The 21,484-nt window shown below is 37.4% G+C and overlaps 1 protein-coding gene and 2 long non-coding RNA genes across 5 annotated transcripts in view; 1 reads left to right on the top strand and 2 right to left on the bottom strand.

Moving 5' to 3' along the window:
* LOC144010106 (uncharacterized) overlaps nt 1–21,484 on the bottom strand; it is a 113,930-nt gene that overhangs the window by 7,484 nt on the left and 84,962 nt on the right. The window lies entirely within an intron of this gene.
* Nucleotides 1–21,484, top strand: part of LOC144010113 (uncharacterized) — a 109,011-nt gene that overhangs the window by 4,479 nt on the left and 83,048 nt on the right. The window lies entirely within an intron of this gene.
* LOC144010115 (uncharacterized) lies at nt 5,368–19,645 on the bottom strand. The gene is made up of 3 exons (XR_013281145.1): nt 19,304–19,645; nt 6,786–6,859; nt 5,368–5,754 (listed from the first exon to the last, which is right to left on the bottom strand). It is a non-coding gene; the product is annotated as an uncharacterized LOC144010115 (long non-coding RNA).

Genomic DNA, 21,484 nt, shown 5'->3' with positions numbered 1-21,484 from the left:
CATAAAATTTGCATAGATCACCAAATTGTAGTGTATATAGTCTTTTTGGCATCACACATGAAAAGAATGCAAAACAGCTGCATGCTTTTGTGTGGAATGCCCACGCTATTGCTAACTGCGTCTCAAATGCAGATTATAGAAATAGAGACATGTGACCTTGTGTCATGGATGAATTCAAATTTGCAATACTGTATAGAAATTTCCATGAGTAAAACATGAAATTGTTATACTGTATGAAGAAAAATGGAAAAATGATCAAATTCAGTTTGCTTTATCTCATAATCTAAAAGCAAAAATGCTTCAATGTCAAAGGCCAGCATTAAAGAAGGATGACGGGTAAAATTGGCTCCGAGCCACTGCTGCCACTCCTGCAGGGGGTCACCTCGTTGCCGCTACATATATTCTTGCACACCGACACGTCTCGCACAAGATGCAAACAACCTTCTTCGCGCTCTCATGCCACATGTCCTATTTCTCACCCTGTCATGCCGCTGTCAAGACGTGGATGTATAACATGCTATTTTGGAGCTCGATAACTCTACTCTGGCAGTAATGCTCATTAACAACGGCTGCCGTGCATCTCATAAAAGTTTCCTGGCCGACAGATTTCCTTCCAACATGCCAGCAATAAAGATGTAGTGATGTAAATCTAGCGGGAAACCTTGCAGTAATAAGATTAAATTTGAGTGCACAAGGTTGCGGTGACGGTGAGTGGGTGTCATTGGAGGAGTTAAATCAGGCAATTTGTTTGTCTTTATGTTTTTTAGAGATAGACCAATATGGTTTTCAGGGCCAATACTAATGCCAAATATGAATAGTCAAGGAGGGCGACAACGATATTCGAAGCCGATTTATGTTTTTAAATAAATACTTGATACAGGCTGCTCAATCCCTGTAAAACTGGTGCCAGAGTTTTGGTCCGGATTGCTATCAGTAAGTCCGATTGGTTTCCAATGAGGGCTGCCCTTTGTCACCAGAAATGGGAAAACCAGGTCCAGAAAGTCAAAACCCCACCAGAGTTTGGCTTCAGCCACAGGTGCTTTTTGTAAAGACCTCGGTTACCTGCCGGCTGAGTACAAGCACCTAAAGCTAAAGCCACACTGTGGCAGGGTTTTTAACTTTCTGGACCTGGATTTCCCATCTCTGTTTGTCACCGATTTTAAGCATAACTGTCAAGGGTTGCATCACTCTATTGCGTTTCAGTCATTTTCAGAACTTTCATAGAGAAGGAATCTGGTTTGAGTTAGTAGTACCATAAGATGATTAGTGCTTGTCATCAAGTCACTGGTGGTCAAACCTTGAAACACGGTGGAAGAATGCTCTGGCAGTTGCTGAATCTAAGTGTGGTGGATGCAGAGGACAGCCTTGGACTATAGAAAAGCAGCTGTGCCCAATTTTTAAACCTTTCAGGAGAAAAAAAAAAATCTTTTCACAAAGTAGAATAGAACAGCAGGATAAGAACAATTTAGCTTAAATTGTTGCAATGTAGCACAGAGGGAATAAAGTGGCATCATCTTAGCAGGGGAAAAACAATTTCAAACATGAATTCACAAGATATTTAGGCATCAGCTTTGACAGCTTACTTGGCCTTCCGGGTGATTTTGAAAGAATGCAGTCATGGCAGAATGGGAAACGGAAAATGTCATTGAATTACATACGTAGTCATATATGAAGTACCTATAAGCTATACTTGAGTAAAAATATGTAAACAGAACATTTTACTCTTGGTACATTATGAAGTGAATCTCACAAATGTGAGTAAACCACTCACATTTTTTAAATGCCCAAATTTCAGGAGCCCAAATGTCACCCAAATGTGATCTCAAGTGGGCCGAACCAGTTTGTCCATAAATAATGACAGGTCAAAAAAATCTTTTTTTTGTGTGTGTGTGTGTGTGTGTGTGTGTGTGTGTGTGTGTGTGTGCATATAAATACAAGCACATTTTGGAAAGATTCACATTATTTGATTATTATATTGCCAGTCCAGGAAAAAATGAATCTTTGACGTATAAAGCCGTCTATGGCAGTGAATGTGTTAACAAAAAAACAAAAAAAAAAGTGCAAAATTCTTGCAGCCAATCCTGACTAACAGCCAAATTTCAGAATATCATTTCAGTGGGTGTAAGTGCCCCCTCCAGTGGACAAAACTAGCAACAACAGTTAATTATATGGGGGGAAAAATAGGCCAGATTGGACCCCCATGATGGCCCCCCATGCTGTATGTTTGACATTGCTGCTCTAACACTCTCATTCTGGTCACTGGAAGTTCAATAATGGCAAAAAAAACCTAAGAGAATCTGATCATCCACCTATGACTTTTTGGAAATTTAGAACAGCATTGACTGTTTTCAGCAACGTCTATAAGGTTGTTATATGTTACATTTTGAGTCTATGTAATGAAACGTGCTCCAAAGGTTTGATCTCGCATAAATGTACCACACTGATGAGTTCAAAATACACATATGTGACCCTTCTGTGGCGAATGGCATTAAAGTACATGTTCCAGTCACCTAGATAATGTTACAGTCAACTTGCACAGAACAACACATCTTCTCAAATGAACATACAAAGCTATGTAAATTTCAATTAAACACTTATCCTTGCCCGTTTTTAAACAACAACAACAACAACTTTATGTTGAAAATACTCACCTGCAGCTATGGAAGTGGATAACCAAGTGGATGAAATCAAGAAGCGTCTGCCAACTGTCCGATTAACCTTAAGTCATACTTTGAAATTCTGACGGGTTGTTCTGAATAGTTCCTTTCCTGTAACACTTGTTGGGAAAAAAACAAAGTAATCAAAGAGCAAACATCAGTTACACAGATTTTGGATATACTCAGACAGAATACAAGAGTGGCACACTGATTTCGCACAAAGTAAAGGGAATAAGTCAGTGTAATTAAAGCAAAATGAGACATTTGTAATCAAACTGATGTGAGAGCCAAACATCTGTGGAATGCAGAGCCTGACAAACAAACACATCACTTCAGCAGGGCCTTTTTATGCTGGTTGTGATTGGTGATGTGTCTGACAAATGGAGTGCTGTCAACAGATATATTGAGGTGTTAAAGCTTTTTTTATGATGATTTTTCATGATGAGATTTCACGATGATAGTAGCACAAACATTCCGGAGCTCAAAGTGAGCTTGACATTTACCAAATAAATGCCACAGACATGATCAAGGCAGCAAACATCTGAAGCGAAATCAACACTTGTTTAAAATGCTTTTTTTTTTTTTCATTTCTTTTCTTTGTTTTTATTCTGCATTAGGTTTTTGTGTTGTTCCATTTCTGTCAGTCATAATATTCATCCTGTAATGTTGGAGCAATGGAATAACTCAAAACATTTATAACTTCCATATCTGCTTAAATAAGGGCTCTCCATGACAAAGTGATACTGATGTGTTGTTAACATTTAAAACTAGCTGGATTAGACTCACTCAACTTGGCATTGCAAATCAATCATGCAGTTAGGATGCCGACTCCCATCACTCATCAACTCTATATTTATAGCGCACTTTAAAACAACAACCGCTGTTTTCTAATGATGAAACTCAGGGGCAACAGATACAATGAAAACAGCAGAGGCCCCAGAATTGCACCCTGTGGAACACCATAGTATGAAAGGATTATAATAATAAAGAAATCACACGATGTACCATCACAACAGCATCTGAATTTTACGAATCATTATTAAACGTCTTGAACAGTCAAAGAGTTAATGTGAACATACTATAAATTGAACTAATTAATTCAGCTAGTTTGGAAACAAATATTCAGTTTCCCATTTTAGAGGGAGTCCAATAAGATGTCAGGTTTACGCCCGTATCCCACTGAGGGGTCGAACATTTGTCACGCTATCGAATGTTAATTTCATATCAGAGTTCGTTCAAGGTTGCAGCATTTCCTAAACGTTCTCTTAACTGGTTCTCTAAGCAGTCTGGTTTTTCTTGTCACAAGAAAATGTTGAACATGTGACAAGAGAAAAAAAAACAGACTTTGTTCAAAGTTGAAACATTTCCTAAATGTTCCTAAACATTCTCTAAACATCCTTAATGGTTCTTAAAACAGTTTTAATGTGTTTTTTTCTCTTGTCACATGATCAACATTTCCTTGTGACAAGAAAAAACAATAAGACTGTTTAAAGAACCATTAAGGATGTTTAGAGAATGTTTAGGAACATTTAGGAAATGTTGCAATGTTTTTTTTCTTGTCACAAGGAAATGTTGATCATGTGACAAAAGAAAAAAATAAGACTGTTTAAAGAACCATGAAGGATGTTTAGGAACATTGAGGAAACGTTGCAACCTTGAACGAACCCTGATGTGAAATCAACATTTGCTAGTGTTGCAAACGTTCGCCCCTCAGTGGGATAAGGGCTTTACGTAGACTAAAGCCCGTATCTCAATGAGCCACAACTATTTGCGTATGTAGCGAATGTTTTTTTTCCCCGCGTTCCTAGACAGTTGCAGTTTTTCTTGTTGCAGTTTTCTTATCGTAAATAAATTTTGGATGTGTTGAGAATTTCTTTGTAATAATAAAAGCTGTGTGCCACAAATACAAACTCTGGGAACATCTTTGCAACATTTTGCAACCATCTGCAACCTTTAACGAGCTCTATGAAAAACAGACATTCGCTACATGCGCAAACACTGCTCAGTGAGATATGGCATTTTCTGGAATAACAGAAAATATGTCAAACTAAACTTTCGTTCCCGTTTTAATAGCATGTTATGTAAAGTAAACCCATGGTAGCAGTTGTTCTGTTTTCGTTTCATAACCAATTAGCGGGCAATGTGATTGGAAATTATTTTTACAGTCTTTGTATTGACCGCTAAGGTCTCTAATGTCTCCAACTCCAGCTTTGAAACATCAACATTAGGGGACAAACGTATTAGATAAAGACATACGGTTCACGTCACATATATTTAACAGTACAACATGCATGCAATCAATACACAGACACGCCCTGAAGAGGATAAACGGTTGAAAATATTTAGACGTTAGAACATATTTTGCTGAATATTAATAATAATAAACAAAAAATCGTGACATATACAGAACCTTTCAAGTGACATTTTGGATGCCAATTGGGCTATAGGTATGACTGTTGTATTCATTGATTTAGCAATTTACAGCATATCTTATTAACCTTTCTATGGTAAAGTGAAAAAGCTAAAAGCACAGCTGTACAAAAAACAAAAGAGCAAATGGTGAACTCTGGTACCTTCTAATTCTAAAACAACATCCTCTGGAGCTCTAGTAGACGTTGACATCTCGACTGGACTTAAAACCAAACAACACGGGGTTATGGTCTGGACTCAGGATACAAACAAAGACCACAGAGTTCAGGGGCCACAAATAGAGGTCAAAGAACAATTTCTGCTACTGGCAAACCACAGCCGTGCTGTTGTCATTTTTTTTTATTTTTTTTTATATCCTGTTCCTGTGATTGATGGATAGTGGATATTTATGTTTGTACAGACCTGCTCTCCACATTTACACTAACGCCCGTGTCAGCCTGTGGTTGTCTCTGCGAAGCGAACGTGTTCCAAAACGAATGTGTGGGCACGCTGTGTTACTCTGGAGGCAGGACGCTGTTCCCACATCCTTCTCTGCCTATAATTAGCCATCCTGATAAAACAGCAGTTTGCTGGCGCTGGCAGAATCAAACAGTGATGAGCAGGCAGCTCTCGGCAGACGCCAGGTGGCTGTCCTTGAGATGAGAGCCGGGCTATAAGCAGCACACATCTGGAGGGCATTTAATGAGAAAGGTGATTGCGATACTCTGTGATGCTAATTGTGCTATCAAAAATCACAAGAAGTACACCACCTAATGGTTAGATGTACTGACTTTTTGATGTTCAAGGGGATTTAGATGAGTTATTTTGCTTTTTAAGCATCACACCAGTTGAAGGTACTTTTGCTACGACTTGGTTTTTAATTATGGAGAAAAGAGCTGGCTAATTTATCACACTTTTGGTGTACCTGCCCGATTCGACTGTACTTGCTTTGGTTTGACATGCTCTACAATACCACCTCAGCAGTTGCGGGAAACAGCTCTGACAGAACGAGCCACACTGTATGCTCCTTGTCATGCTAACAAAGAACAATGGTGCTCTCAACCTGGGGATGTTGGTCATGTAAGTAGATAAAAGTGACTTGAGAGGAGACTGGAGCAGCAAAGTCTAGACTGTGGAGTTTAATACTGCAATATACAAGCCGTAATAACTGGGTAAGCTAACGTTAGCATCTACGCGGAAATGACAATTGTTTGACATCAGTTTTGGACAGCCTGATAGTGTCTTCGATTGCTTGTAATACTGTAGAAATTCAGTACAATGTAGCAGTAAGTGAAAACAGACACTGTGATGAAATCACATCTTAGCCTTTTTTTTTGGTATATTTACTTGTTTTTAAGTTCTTACAAAAAAAATACAAACTAATTCTACATTTGAATATGTGCTAAAACCACACCATCATAAAATGTTATGTACTAGAGACATACAGTGTCTACAGGTTTTATTTTACCGTTCTACAAAACGGAATAACAGAATTTATGTTATGTCGGGGACGCACATGGTTTCACAGGGTTTTTTGTTCAAAGATAAGTCTCTTTTCTTTTTTATAGTTGTAAAAAGCATTGATCTAAAGAACCAGTTTTGTGTTCATTACCTTACTGCTCTTATTCCTCTTTTATTCTGTCCGCCCCAATAATTCTGCAGTCCCTCGATGACAGCGTATGACTTCACTATTCGAACTTTCCAGCCTTTAGTTCTCACCTTTCTGCCTGCCACCTACTTCAGAGACTCCGAGGTGAGGACCATTTCGGTAAAAGTGGGTCACCTGTAAGAACCTGCACAGATTGTATCCCTTGATTACATTTTGTACGTGTATATAAATGTCAAGTTACCCATGAGCAAAGCTCCATGACGGGTCACCATGTTCTGGGATATTTTTGCCGACATAGTGATAGTGGAAAATGTAACCTAGAAATATGAAACAAGGGACTTAAAGGAGACACGTACCTTTAAAAATCAAAGTGTTCCCAAGTCTTTTAATAACAATAATGCCAGTGACATGCCTTTATTAAAATATCCTAAGGATCAAGAATTGATGACACATGATGTTTCTTGTCTTGTTGAAATAAGCCTGTTTACGAGGTCCTTCTCAAAACAATAAAAGATCCCAATGTGAATTAATTGTGACGCTGTAATGTTACCAATAAACCGATCTTAAATTCAAAGCTTCAGGAAAAAAAAAAAAAAAAAAGTTCTGTTCATGATTTGCCACAGAGATTTTAAATGAGTTCCGAAATATTTAAACCATCAAAAAAAAAAAAAAATGTATGACTGCAGTGATAACTGCACTCTTACTGCGTACAGAAGCCTTGAGCTGTAATTTGATGTGTTAAATTGACATTTCTGGCTTTGTGCAACGGAAGCTTTTGTGGAAGCGCTCGCTATAAACTGTCATTAAAGAGGCTGAACTTCACTTGGACTTGGAAATCCTGTCAATTTTTTTCAACACGCAGTGGAAAAGAAGTCATAATTGGCCGTCACGCGATTGTAATGGCCATCATGTCAGCTCTTCACATTTCACAATAGGCTGATTCTCTTCCTCTTGTGTTCCGTTGAAGAACCCTCACAAATATATTGTGTGTCTTAACAAAACAACTAATACACAAAAAATACATGAGTGAGAAGCTGAAATGTTGACAGATGAAGAAGGATGAATCAAATAAAAAGTGGAGCCTTCCACCAAATTGTGTAGTTTTGGTCTACGTCAGTACAGTACAGTTTGTACAAATAAACTAATAAAATGAAAGTGAAATGGGGGCGTGGGGGGTGTCATTGCACGTTAAAAAAAACAAACAAACAAAAAAAAAAAACTATATAATTTTTTTTGTAATGGCATTTTGACACTCCTAGTGTATTTTTGTTTTTATTTCCACTTCCATTATGTTTTTGGATTTAATTTTTGGAATTATATTTTTATATCCATTTTTATTTTCACTTTATTTATTTGGGTATTTTTGATCCTCCATAGTATTCACGTTCGACAATGTTGAAAATCACATGAATATGTTCTGTCAGCTAATCAGTGTACCTAACTTAGCAAGCTATTTGTCTGGGAAAGAGCAAAAGACTGCATTGAAGTTCATTAAAAGCTTGATTAGCACCCTCACAAGCCAAAAATCTTTCCTTGACTCATCTCATTACTTGATTCATCAACCTTAATAAGGGGCTAATTTGCAAATTGTTTCAGCTCAGAGTGACAGAAAATCACGAATCACCCAACAGGAGATATTGACAGTCTCGTTTCCTCTGTAATTCTCAAAATGTCCGTGTATCAATGTAAACCTCTTCCCGCTTATATTTTTTATATTTGCCAACCAGGTGTCAAATGAATGTTCCCTTCCATATCACCTTATTCCATCTTTGGAGAATCCAAGCTACCTTAAAAAAAAATTACCACTCTTTAACCTAATTTAGTTTACTTTGATATCATTGACGAGTCTAATCGCTAGGGGTGTCACGATTCGCCAACTCCACGATTCGATTTAAATTTCGATTTTGGGGTCACGATTCGATTTTTTTTTCGATTTTTTTTCCCCGCTCCCCCACTTTATAACACAGAGGCATATGCTTCTGTAGGCTAAGGCTAGTCTATGATCATTGGTTCTATTCATTGTACAGTAAATCTTATTTCAAAAGATCGGCTACATATAGGTGATGCAATTTCCATATTATTTTTGTGTAAATTTATGTAATATATGATAATTGACATTAGGCAGGAATGATCAAATTCAAAGAATTTATTTACAATATAAAGTTAACCGTCTTGTTCTTACTGAAGTGTAAAATAAAAAATAAAAAAACAAAAAGTCACAGTGGGTGCCTGCCATCTATTGACTGTTTTTGGTTACAACAGTGTGCTGTGCGTTCCTCTTAAAATAATGTGCAATGTGCAACAACAACAAAAAATATATTGTATCCAAAGTCATGGAACAAATACAGCCTGAACAAACTATATCCCAACATTTACAGTTGCTGGGCATACTGTAGCGTGGTTCAAGTACACTAATTAAATGTTTGAATCCAGCGTTTTCCAAGGCTGCAGGTCTGCTGCTATAAATAGACCTATGGATCTGGCGTTTCGCGCGAGCTGAAGTGTGTGGAAGTTTCACTGTAAATGAGGATGAAATAGTTGGTTGGACCGTTGTTTTCCCACTTCTAGTTGAATTTGATAAATCTAAATCTTTGTGATGCCTGCGTAAATGTCCCGTCATGTTTGTCGTGTTTCCCGTTGTTACGGCTGGCGGCTCGGGCCCGCCGCCGGCTCCGCTCCCCTAGTATGTATGTGTGTGTTTGTGTCGGCTGGTGCCCGTATAATGGTACTTCAGTTTGAATGCGCCAGCGCGACACTCTGATTGGAGGACTGTGCCAGCGCGACACTCCGATTGGACGACTGTGCCAGCGCGACACTCCGATTGGACGACTGTGCCAGCGCGACGCTATTGTGTATCCGTGTATTATACCCCTATTGGTTATTGTTGTTTCTCCTCCGTTCTGTCAGTTCTGTCAAATGCGGTTATTATTTGTTCACCTTCCACTTTCACTCCCTTGTCAAACCCCTGCCTGAAATTTCAATTAAAACTACTCAGATGTTAAAGTCGACCCGTGTTTATCTACTCTATATTTTCTGTTATTGTGTTACTTCCCTTCCCCTTGACGAGCCGGGCGTAACACCGTGGCCGAGTACAGTACGCGCACATAGCATATCTTGCAACTGTGGTCTTTTTATCGACAACGTGAACGTTGTCGACATAACTCACCGGGAACGCAAAATGTTTCCAAACTGGTGACGAGAGAAGCGGGAGCGGCTTGAAGCACCATTGCTGTGTCTGTCCGCGCTTGCCATCATGACTGCAGGAGAAGTCAGCTAACAAGTGCCGTTAGCTAGTAGCTGAATGGCTGCGTCTCATTTGCTTTCCTGGGAGGTGGCGGTGGCGGCGGTGGCGGGCGCGGGGGGGGGGCATCGAATCGTGTGTCCTCTCTTCTATTTCGATGCTCGAAATCGTGACGTAATTTCGATCGATTTCGATAAAAAATCGAAATCGTGACACCCTTACTAATCGCTAATATTCTTGTTTGAATTGTGTGCAGTTCTTTTCAAAAAACTTGAAAACAACTTCTCACAGAGACTGAATTTGTTTACTTTCTGACCAGGAAAATTTAAATACAATAGTTGGGTGGATGGGTGAAATGGCCACCATTTTGTGCATTCAGGGCCCCCTTAACAACTTAAGAACTTGCAAAAACCTACGGCGCCATTCGGCACATTATTTTTTCTTCTTCTATGTTTTATTATCATGAGGTGCCAAAATCTAAATCATAATTACATTTGATTAATTGCCCAGTGCTACCCTGCAGTTCATTGAATGTGTCTAGATGACGTGACTGGACTTATTTAATTAAAGGTCAGATTCCAATTACAGTATATTACTTTTTTTTTTTTTAAATGAAATTATGACTCTGACCTTCCAGTCAGTTACGCTCTTTATCTGTCAAGTAAAGTCGAGCAATTATCATCTCAGTGGCTTACCATCCATGCAAGATGCTGTCATGCCCCTCGAATGTGTGTTCCATGATGATTTATTACATGGCAAGCTAATAAAATCCCCTTAAATCCTTTGGAGGCTCATTTAGCACCCACCACTTATTTCTGTGAGATGACAATGTGTGCCCAATCACAAATGTGCCGTGATAAAATGTCCCATAATTGGCACATTCATTTTAACCCCTGAATAACACTGTAAGAAGTCACTAGATTTGTGGTTCGTCATTTGCAAAACAATATTTAGAATTAGAAGGGTGAAAAAGCTTAAAGTCTCATTGCTTCTGTGAAAATGCCTGGGAGTGAATGAGTTAAAAGTAATCCCGTTCGCTCCCGGCTGTTTTACTGTATTTTGACTGATTTTGCAAGGCCCACAGAATATTGTGTTCTATTGCTATAGATTAAAGTCTCTTCTTCCATCAGTAAAAAAAAAAAAAAAAAAAGGTATATTTTTATCTGTTTCCGTTTTGCAACAATTAGCATTAGAATATAGCTAAGTTTCATTTTTTGTTTTTTTCCACAAATCTGTCATACACTGTCAAAAACAGCTTGTTGCAACATGGCCCTGGCTGATCTCTTATACTCTGCTGCCACCTGCTGGCCTTTTTTGTAATAACTACCACTGCTTTAAGCGACCTCTTCAGGTCAGAAGCTGCATCAAGACCTTCTGTGTGCTCCAACATTTAAAGAAAGAAAGAAAGAAACAAACAAAATCAGACAATCATTTCACTTCTGTAGTATGTCCTGAATCACAGTTTATTTCCTATTGTTGTCTGTCCATCTCAGTCGGTGATTCATTTATTCTCTCTGTAAACATCTCGTTTGGTGCAAAAAACATGCTGAAATAAAATGGCAGTAAAAACTTACTGTATCATATCCATTTGCTGTGGAATAAAAACCTTATTTCCTCACAGTGTGTGCTTAATTTTAAAGGTCTAAAAATCCATCACATGTGTCAACGTCTCATTCAGTGTTCATGAAAACTGTGATTGAAGTTTCATTAGCCTAGCGAATGAGTCACACTTCTTACCTGTCGATGTAGCGCCACAATTACATGAATAAATTCCATTTCGTTGACAGGCTATTTAGAACAACTCAACATGAAACATTTGCATTGGCAAGAGAACAAATATGTCAGCGAATTACTTTAGGGTAATTTAATAATTAGTTTGACTTCGGCTGAGTGACCATCAAATCTATTTTTAGACATTATGCATCAGTGGGAAGTACAGAATGAAAAATACAGTATTTTCTTATTTATTTATTTATTTTTTAAAGATATTCATCATTTTTGACTAAAATGTTAGCCAACTCAAGATAGCAGCTCGTATGACATAAGTGGATGGATTTCAAATTGACCCTAGCATTAAAGTAAGATATTTTAATTAAACCTGGGGTGTCAAAATTAGTGCGTTAATTTTGAGTTAATTTAATGCCACAAATTTTATTAACGTGTGATACTTGGAAAGCCTGTACGAAAAATGCACTGAGCTGTCGTCAATGTCTTAGACATGCAATTATGCCATCTTGTGGCAGAAAATGGCCTCAACACAAATCAATATCACACTTTTTTTTTTTTTTACAGTACATCTTTTTAATTTAATTTTCTGAATTATGAAATTACTGTATCACTAAGTGACTTTTTTTTTTCTTTTTTTTTTTAAACAGAGCGCGGGTGTCTTTTATGTGAGGTTCCCTAGGGGTGTGACAAACTTGTTGCCCTCTGACCTTCAGTTAGAATGAGGACTTTCCATCTCAGGACAACTTGCCCTTGGAAGCGCTCTACTGTCACTTAAACAGCTAATGACTTCCATTCCCTCGGCGCAGGGAAATTACGGGGCCTAATACAGCAAAGTGGCCCGGCTTTTGGTGTTTTAGGGATAACAGATTGTTTCCAAAGTAGTGCAAGGCTTATTGCGAGGATGCCTCATCAATCATCATTTAATGGCCCGTAAATGGGTGCGCGCCTCCCTCAGGGGGTTGAGATTCAACTGCCAAACATATAAAGGGCAAGACTACTGTATGTTTCTCGCTAGTAGCAGTTTTTTTTAAGCAAGTCTGGGATTGTATTTAAAATCAACCACAGCCATTTCGATGGTGTTGATGATGTGCACACGCTTCAAGAATCTCTTTCATAATCTCTACAGAACACAGTCAGGAATAACAAACGTCCGTACTAGTGCTGTCACTATCGAATATGTTTAGAATCGATTCATCTGTTGATTATTCAATCGATTAACTCATTCACTCCCAGCCATTTTCACTGAAGCAATCCCCTTCGCTCCCGGCTGTTTTACTGGATTTTGACTAATTTTGCAAGGCCCACGGAATATTGTGTTCTATTGCTATAAAAACATGAAACCTACCGAAAGAAAGATTAAAGTCTCTTCCTTCATCAGGAAAAACAAAAACTATATTTTCTACCTGTTTCCGTTTTTCAGCAATTAGCATTAGAAAACAGCTAAGGTTCATCATTATTCACAAATCTACTTAGAATTGTGGGGAAACCGCTTGTTTTCATCATAGCCCTGGATGATCTTTTATACTCTACTGCCACCTGCTGGCCGTGTTTGTAATTAGTACAATTTTTTTCACCCATTCTCTGCAGTTGAGAGGCTGCATCAAAGCCTTCTGCATGCTCTCGCGGTAAACAAAAAAAAACAAAAAAACGTAGAAGTACGTCTTCGGGATACTTAATACATTTAAAATAGAGTATACGTTTTGGGAGCAAATGAGTTAATCGACTAATCGGACTCCTTTTAATTTTGCATTAAAGTGTATTACAAAAACATTTTTCCCTGACTACTGTTTATTTACCAGTGATTGGTGTTTATTTCATACTTCATATTTGTTTAGTTGCCCTGCAATTGGCTGGCAACCAGTTCAGGGTGTACCCCGCCTCCTGCCCGTAGTCAGCTGAGATAGGCTCCAGCACCCCTGCGACCTTTGTGAGGAATAAGCGGTTCAGAAAATGGATGGATGGTTGGATATTTGTATCGTGATTAAAAAAGAAAAAAAAAAAAAAAGGATTGAAGTTGTATTGATTGCAAATGTCTTATTTTGATTAATCACAGAAGATAATCATTCTGCCATGAAGTATGACAGAAATCAGTGAACAACACCGTTTGTTATACTGAAATCAGTGGATTTGGACAATTTTAAATAATAATAATAATAATAATAAAAAATACTTGATTATTAATAAAATAGTCCTGAATATGAAATGACCCTTATTTAATTCTATGAAAGTGGTTAACATTGTTGGAGGTACTGAAAAAACAACAACAAGGCCTCATCTGTGCTACTTTAAAAAGGGGGGCACAGTATGGACCTGGAAAAACAGTGACAACCTGACAAACTATTTCGAATATTAATTAATAGGGCTCTAACTAGCACTATGTCGTTTACACCACTTGACTGGCTCATAATAAATGTGACAGACGGCAAAGTTTGACTTATTATTTTCCAACGCTTGCCCTTTTCCAAACAATTTCTGTCAGCAATTCCCCAGACAGATTTTGAAACAATCCATTTTGTGATACAAACCCTCTGGTGTGTCAGGTTTGCTAAATGCTCCACAGCATTACCAACCTGCGTCTGGCATTGATGACCATGTGAGAGTGAGCCAAAACATTGCGAGATGAAGAAAAATAAAAAATGTTGAAAATTTATATTCATATGTAATGGTTACTGAGTCGCAGCATTTGAAAACACTTCATATCAGGTTATATATGTGTAAAAAAAAAAAAGAAAAAAAAAGAGCTTTTTATTGGACAAAAATCATAATTCTCAATTTGAATGAAAATTATGTTGACCTTGCAATCATTTGGATTCAACCATTGAATGCGAAAAGGCTACTTCAGTAATGACCAATTTGTGTAATGATGACTCTGTAATTACAGTTCCATTTTCTCTTTCACCTTCCAAAAGAGCAATTTTCCGCCATTTATTGTATGTTTGTTTTGTATTTTACACTTCCACAGTTAAATGCTTCGAGCCCATTACCCACTTATCCTCATTTGAAAAGCAAGTTTGGTTATATTCAACCTTTTCGATACAAAGCTGGAACGGGAATAATTTCCAGCAAAAGATTTATTTTTTAAGTGACAGCTTGATGTGTGCCTCTGAATACACAAGGAGCGATTAAAGAAGAAGAAAAAAAAAAGTGCACATTTTTCTCTCACTATTGTCATTCATGTGCTGCGTTTCATCATCCTCCGAAAGGCACCTTCTCCAACTTGTCAACTGAACTTTTTTTTTTTTTTTAAGAAAAAAAAAAAAATCTTTCTCCCCCTCCCCACTTCAATTTGTACTGCCACTGGCAATTTTATAGAGGAATGAGTTCTTTTATGAACCTAAAAAGCAATCATCTTTTCATTTGTTTTGAAATTCTCAGCAACCTCCAAAAGCTGTTCACGTGGGGTTTATTATCATAACGGGCTGTGCTCATGCAGGTATTGTGAGACGTGTGCTGGCACTTTTGGATTGAATTTTTGTTTTGTCAAATGGATAAATGATCTGGCATCAAGCACACAATGTTTATTTCCCGCACGTAATGATGAATGGCACCTTTGACCGTCTCTCAGGTTGGTGCGTTAGGTCATGTTGGCATTGTACACAAAAACAAAATCATGTCAATATGATGTAGTCTTTTGTAAATGATAAAAATTAACAGATTGGCATTGAGCTGGAATTTAATATAAAAAGTCCTTTTATTTATTTTTTTTGATTAAAAAAGTCATAATCCAATTACAGTTTATGTGGATATTCTCTGCAACAGTGTTTTGTCCTTAAATGAAAGCATTTATCCAATTAAACCTCGGAACTATAATATAGTGTCATTACAGGCTATGATTATGTGGTCAATAGTTTTTATGACCTTGTGAGTCGAGTGTGTTGTCATGGTGACATGGTCTCGAGACTAACTACGATTGGTCCTCCCACAATACTGCTTCATATATATATTAGGGGTGTCAAACGATTATTATTTTTTTTAAATTGAAATTAATTGCATGACTTCAATAATTAACTCACGATCAAATTGCTAATCTTATCTGTTCTAAATGTACAATAAAATATTTTCATACTCTTAACATAAGTCGAAAAAAATGTTTAATAGAAATATGGCTACATCTAGTCATTGATGCAGTAATTTCACAATAATTCCTAAAATTCAGTTCAAATTAAAAAGATGAGTGTGATATTGATTTGTGTTTAGGTCGTTTTTTCTGCCACTAGATGGCATAATTGCATTGGTAAGACATTGGTGACAGCTCAGTGCAAATTTCTTTTCATATTAAGAGCCATCTAATCTTTAACATGAAGTAACTTGTGAAATTCTGCACATTTTTAACATTGTAAAATACAACTTCACCCCAGTCTCCAGGCATATATGCATCATTATTAAATTTAACATTTATTACTGCTAAATTTTGTACTGGAATTTCTTCAGTACAGGCTTTCCAAGTCATTAATCGCACATAAAAAACATTTAAATGTATGTATATATAATTATTATTTTTTCATCGCATGACTTCAATATTTAACTCCCGATTAATCGCAAATTTTATATCTGTTCTGAGTGAACAATAAAATTAATAAAATGTACAATCATTTTTTAAGTTTTCATGCTGTTGGAAAAAAATGTTAAACTAATAGAAATATAGCTGCATCCTTTAGCCATTGATACAGTAATTTCCTAATAATTCATAAAATTGAGTTAAAATTGCTGTAAAAAAACGAGTGATATTGATTTGTGTTGGTCATTTTCTGCCACTAGATGGCATAAATGCATATGACAGCTCGGTGCATTTTTCTTCTCATATTATGAACTACCTAATCTTTAATATGAAATAACTTGTGAAATTCTGCACATTTTTAAAATTGTAAAATCCAACTTGACCCTATTCATCACAAATATATGCATTATTATTAAATGTATTACTGCTAAATTTTGACATGGACATGTCTGCTGCGTTGCAACTGGAATTACTCAAGGCTGCATTGGCACCAAAAATCTGTATTTTAACCCGACTCCTAACCATCCCTGGCTACATTATAGCTCTGCCACTGACATTGGTTCAGTTTGTTGTCTATATTTTAAATGGATTAATGGGCTGTTCCTTCTAAATTGTGGGGTGGTCTCTTGTGGAAAAATGGAGGACAATTATAATAAATTAGCATCACTGAGCCCCAAAAGGTGTCGGCCCACCGGGCATTTGCCCTCCATGCCAGATGCCCAGTCCAGGCCTGCCCCCAGTACAGGTTTTAAACAGTCTATCTTGACTGAAAGCTTTTATTTAGTCAAATATTCCCAATTTCTTTATGGGAGATCGAAGGAGGGCAAATGCAGTGATGGATCCTCGTTACGCATCTTAGGAGCCCCTTCAGGTGCCTGTTTAGAGCCCACAAGCTGCAAGTTGCCCATGGAAAACTAAACTACTAGTTTGGGTAATTTAACTGACCACGTTCACGTGTATAGTTTTGTTATAACGTAAACACTTGGGAGTCAGAATTATAGGCTGATCTTTATGCAATGAATTATTTATTTTCCTTCAGCCACCATATGCGTCAGGCTCTGTGCCGTTCCTATTTTGTAATTGAGATCAAAATGGGATGAGAAGCTAATGTGTCGAAGTCATTTGAACCGTCTGAGTTGGTCTCATTGCTGGCAGAAAATTGTCCTCTAATCTCTCCATTGCTTTGACTCCTAAACACTTCTGTTCCTTTATTTTTAACAGCACGAGGAAGGAAAATCGTCGAATGTAAACTGACTAGCTCTCTTATTTTCTTTTCCCTCCGCCTTGACAAATAATAGAATGCGCTGGCAATCTGAGAGACCGACAAGGAGAGGAAAGTGGGCCACTGCCAACCCAAGGCTATGCAAATCCACCCGTAGCCAACTGAGTTTAGGAATCTAATAATCACACCGAGCGCTTTTCCATCCAATCTTTGACTCTCCCTTCCGCTCTTCATTTCTCATCCCGCACTTCCATTTTTCCTCCTAGTGCTGTTACTGGCACCGCCATCTGGTACCGATACCCCAGAGATGGACTCGGCTCCGCTTTGCAATCAGGCGAGGGCTTAGAGTGGAAGCCTGGCACCGTGGCAGCTGATTCCACGATAATATATGCCGCGCTGTTGCGGCTCATTTTGCTTCTGATGGGCACCGTGACCACTCAAGCATGTGCTGGCAATTAAGTGCTGTGTTAAGTAAAAACTGCAATTTGCAAGGCAAGCATGAAGGTGCACTTTAGTAGAACAAAGCAAACCGAGGCGGAGGAGTGATGAAGGCGGAGTCTCGTGGAGAAATCGTTCGGTGACAAAGATTTGAGTCAGTCATTTATTGTGGAACGCGCTTGGGACCGTTCTGAAATTGCAAATGTTCTCATGTCAAGGCAAATTTTGAAAGGGGTTATACCAGGGGTGTCCAAACTTTTTCATTTGAGGGCCACATGCAGAAAATCAGAAGGACTCAAGGGCCACATAATGTGATGAAGAGAAATTGTGTTTAGTCCGAAAAATTGTACATATAATTTATTTGTGCTTTTGCATATTTCGAAAAATGCTACAGTATATAAACCAATTTATTTGTAATATGGCAGTAAGGTTATTATAGTTTTGGAATTTTTCATTTTAGTTAGTTTCTATTAGTTTTCAGCGTGTTTCTGTTAGTTTTCATTAGTTCTTTTGTTAGTTTCAGTATTAGTATTAGTTTAAAAAAAAATGTGTATTGTGCAAAATATTTAAAAAACATCTTGGGAGCAACGTCATCTGAAGGTGCTTTTCTATTGGCTGCTGCTCGATGACGTTACTTCTGCGTGACATACTTTCAAACTAGTGATAGACCGATATGTTTTTTTTCAAGGCCGATACCGATACAGATTATTTGTAGACAATTCGGCCGATAACCGATATTTCAAGCCGATATTCATTCGCAGTAAAATGGGGGGGAATTCTTTCAAACTATATATAATTTCTCACTGAGTAACAAATTCATGTGAATGTAGCTCATTTGGGGTTTTTGTTAGGGTTCGTAAAAACGTTTCAAAAAGATTTTCGCGGTGAAAAATTGTGTGAATATGTTCCAAATGTGTATTCGACAAATAAAAACTGACTGCGAACATCTTACAAATCCTGATGAAAACCCCAAATTCGCTACGTTCGCAAGTATTCCCTGCTCAGTGACCTTTATCGGCCTTCAGATTAAAAAAATGGCCGATGGCGATATTTGTCAAAATGCCAAATATCGGCGCCGATAATCGGCCCGGCCGATTATCGGTCTATCCCTATTTCAAACGTCATTATTCCGGTTTATATTCAAATAAATTACTAAAAATCACATTTAAAAACATCCACAAAGGCTCATGCATTAAATTAATTGCCAAAAACTAAAACGAAGGACATGTTTGCTATAATTATAGTTAGTTTTAGTTAGTTTTTGTTTTTTAAAAAGCATTTTCGTTTTTATTTTATTTTGGTAACACAATTGTTCTTTGAATTGTAGTTTTTTTCATTAGTTTTAGTTAACTAAATTAACCTTCAAATAAATGAACCTACGGCTGGTTCATTTGATTGGCAACATGTAACGTGTTTTGTTTAAAAATTCGTCCCAGCATTTTTTTCCCATAACAATATATAAACTGTAGTAAAAATAACTTTTAAAATGTTATCGTCTTACCTTTACTTATAAATGAAATCTATGCGTCGCTCCTTTTGAATAAAAGCATCGATAACTTGCTTGTAAAAGTCCTCCTTATCTTTCTTCGGCTTTAAAAGTCACTCTCTGTCTCAACGGAGATCCCTGCCAGTGAAGAACGTCGTCCCTGACCAAGTCCTGTTCCAACTGTATGTTTTCAGTCTTTTCAGTGCGGAGAATGGCCGCTAAACCGATGCTGTAGTCGCTGGCACAGTGAGCACGCGCTGGACTAACTTTCAATTTCGAGATGTAATCCTCCATTTTGAAATAAAGGCCAAGCAACGAGAAAAAAAAATACTGGATGGCTACACTTGACGTGCTGTTAGCTTGCTAATACTACTTCTTCTATTGTTTGGCGCCAAAGAGTGCGCCAAAACAGAATCACTGGTCTCACTATCGCCCCCTGACATGAGGCAGGAGAACTGATCATTTGTCTGTCTAACATTTATGTTTAATACAATTGGCAAACTTAAACAAATTAGAAGGACCTCACAGTTTGGTGCCCATACGAAGTGCATATGGAGTGCAAAGAATAACAAATTGCTCGTGATGACTCACGCTGGTGATAAAATCAGGCTTCCAAATGTGAGTGGTGTGGCTTCAAGATCCAAGATTCCAAAGCAAGCGCCTTAGAAAAATATAAAGCATGAGCCAATGTATGCATAAGCATACTGTATATTTAGAGCACTGTAATATTAGTGGTTATGAGACTTGGCAGACAAATGTGTTATCTGTACCCTCGCTCCGCATTGCAGCGCTGCATGATGAAAAGTTCATTACTGGTAAATGTAACTTTGTAAGATAAGTGAAAAATGGTTTGACGTTGATGACTCCTCATCAGCGTCAGTCCTGTGTTGAATGGCGACCTCTGCGACGACCCCGCTTCCAAACAGTGTTTTCATAAGCAATCACTGTCTATCTCGACTAACGCTTGAAAAGGGTGCCTCCACAAGGGGGTGCTAATTCCCCGTGTAAACGCCACTGTTCATTTGGTCATGACTCTGTGCCAGCAGTCTGCAACCTGCAGCTCTGGAGCCACATGTGGCTCTTTTGTCCCTCTCCTGTGGCTCCCTGTGAATCTCTAAAATAAATACATATATAAATAAATAAAGGAATTTATATATTCTTTGCATATTTATTTTGATTTAGATCAAATATTCTTTAAATAAATTCACATTAAATAAAAATGAATAATTAAATATATATATAAAAAAAAATAGAGGCCAAATTTTTAAGTTGTCGGGAAAAAAAAGAAAGAGACAAAATGTAAATGAAAATATTTTTTAAAATTTCCTAAACATATGCAAAAAGTAACGATAAAATGTAAAAGTCCTAAAATTGATTTAAACAAAGGCAGAAAAGAAAATGTTCAAGTAATTAAAGTGTCCAAAAACAACAAGAAATCCCAAATAAGATCATAAAATGCCCACAAAATTACTCAAAATGTCAGAAAATTGGTAGCAAAAAGAAAGCAACATTTTTTTCAAATTGCCATAAAATGTCTGAAAGAGGAAGAAGTGAGGCATAAAATACTGTGTCTATAAAATTGCCAAAAAAAATGTCATAAATTTGACAGAGAGGCAGTCATGTCTAAAAATGTATATATAAAAAAATTACGCATGAAAATTTAAAATAAATAAATAAATAATCCAAAAACAGAAGAAGGAAGGTCGAAGAAAATGATTTGGATGCTGCATATTTTTCTGTTAAGGTTCAAGGTTAGCTCTTGGACCCTCAGTCCATTAGACTAACAGAAACACACTACTTCGTTCATCACAATGTTCAAATGTTTTGCGGCTCCGGCGAGATTTATTTATTTATTTTTTTTTAAAAGTTATTTATTTGGCCTAAAACGGGCCTCTTGACAGTAGCGGTTGCTGACCCCTACTCTATGCCATACAAAACCATTTCAAGTCGCATATTTCCTTTGCAATGTGGCCCTGTGGGGCCGCACACGACACCCACGCCAGAAACTATCATCGCTCATGATGCACAATATTTATGTAATGATAAAGTGGTAGAGTTTTCAAAACCGGCCATTATAAGAATAAACATTTGCAAGTTGGAAAATGATCATTTAATTTACGTTTTTTTATTTTTTATTTCATCATATTAAAGCTACAATCTAACTTTGGATGTGGCATTTATTTTCCTTCCTTCTGT

The sequence above is a fragment of the Festucalex cinctus genome, chromosome 21, assembly GCF_051991245.1.
Source record: "Festucalex cinctus isolate MCC-2025b chromosome 21, RoL_Fcin_1.0, whole genome shotgun sequence".
Classification (NCBI taxonomy): Eukaryota; Metazoa; Chordata; class Actinopteri; order Syngnathiformes; family Syngnathidae; genus Festucalex; species Festucalex cinctus.
The sequence above is the reverse complement of the archived record's forward strand: the minus strand, read 5'-3'. Positions and strand labels throughout refer to the sequence as shown.